Raw genomic sequence first — 1,974 nt, 5'->3', positions numbered from 1 at the left:
CTGATCGAGAACCCATCAGAGAGGCTTTAAGCTGCTGACCCTGCGGACCTCCATGTCCCGTACCAACGTATCTGACATACGATACGCTCGCTCAGCATTAATCCGGAGGAGAGACCACGCCAGCTGCTGTCCAGGGAAACCTCGGACTCTGACGAAGGAAATAAAGGATTATATGATCCCTCTTTAATCTATGGGGTCATGTTTGGAGAGCCAACATTTATACTTTTAAGAAAAATACATGGACTCAGTTTGAAACACGCTGCAGGGTTATTCCCCGAGGCCTGCTCTGCAAGACCATAACTCCTGACCTGCAAATCCTACACACACACAGCTGGATCCCACACACACCACACGCACGCACACGCACGCACGCACGCACACACGCACCACACGCACACACCACGCACACACACACACACACACACACACACACAACACACACACACACACACACACACACACACACACACACACACACACACACACACACACACGCACACACGCACGCACGCGCACGCACACGCGCACACACACACACACACACACAGCTGGATCACTCACACACACACACACACACACACACACCACACACACACACACACACACACACACACACACACACACACACACACACACACACACACACACACAGCTGGATCACACACACACACACACACACACACACACACACACACACACACACACACACACACACACACACACACACACACACACACACCACACACACACACACACACACACACACACACACACACACACACACACACACACACATCACACACACAACAAACACACACACACACACACACACACACACACACACACACACACACACACACACACACACACGAAATAAAATCCAGGCTGGTGACATTATACAGATATTTGTAATTTCTCAAACCAATTGGGAGCATGGGACTACTTTCCACTCATATTTAGTCATAAAGACGCCTGTATCACATTTATACTTAACAGAGCAGGTGGGTCAAATAAGACTGTACTGTATATGCTCATTATATCACAGCTAAGGGGCGTGGTTCGGCCCGACGCGAAGCATTATATCACAGTTAAGAACCAATCAGATTGCTCGATTTGACCGTTTTATAACCAGTCTTTTAAGACCCCTCAAAGCACTTTACGTCATTCACCCATTCACACAGAGCAGTGTTGCTCTAGGCCCTAACATTCACTCGCACACCGTTGGCCATCGGGAGCAACTCAGGGTTAAGTATCTTGCCCAAGGATACATCGACATGATGACTGCACGGGCTGGGATCGAACTCACAACCTTCTGGTTGAAAGACGACTGCACTCCCTCGCAGCCACAGTCTTAAAGTAGAATGGTATATCGACTACAATTATTTACGATTATTATATTGTTCAGTACCTTCTAACAGTTTGTAACACCCCACACATATATATTTAATTATTTATACATTTTACAATGATGCAAAACGGAAAAGCAGCAAACCCTGAGCTGTGAGAAGTTTTAACCAGTTTTTAATTTTGTGTGTGGCATTGTGCTTATAACTGACTTGAGTGATATTAAGCTGTCTTTGGCTCTTTTCTTGCTGTAACACATGTAAATGTCCCCTCTGTGGGACGAATTAAAGTATTGTGATTATAATGTAATCAAAAATGAACATAATGGTAAATGCATGTTCTGTTTTTACAATAAAACAACTTATTAACTTCTCACTTCAGCTCGAGTTGTAATCTTAAACAACAGAACAAAGTCTAAATTAGATCCATTTAGTCGCCATTCTGAAGCTTTCGGTTATTTTCCATGATCTTCATCAACAGATGTTCGAGATCCAATTGTTCCTAAGCACCTAAAAGGTACAATATGTAACATGTATGCATGCGCATTTCTTTAAAAAGGTTCAACTTATGTTTCAGTTAACATAATATTACATAAAAAGTAATTTTAAAGTGTATTCTTCACGTGAATAA

The sequence above is a fragment of the Pseudochaenichthys georgianus genome, chromosome 13 (genome assembly GCF_902827115.2).
Source record: "Pseudochaenichthys georgianus chromosome 13, fPseGeo1.2, whole genome shotgun sequence".
Classification (NCBI taxonomy): Eukaryota; Metazoa; Chordata; class Actinopteri; order Perciformes; family Channichthyidae; genus Pseudochaenichthys; species Pseudochaenichthys georgianus.
The sequence above is the reverse complement of the archived record's forward strand: the minus strand, read 5'-3'. Positions refer to the sequence as shown.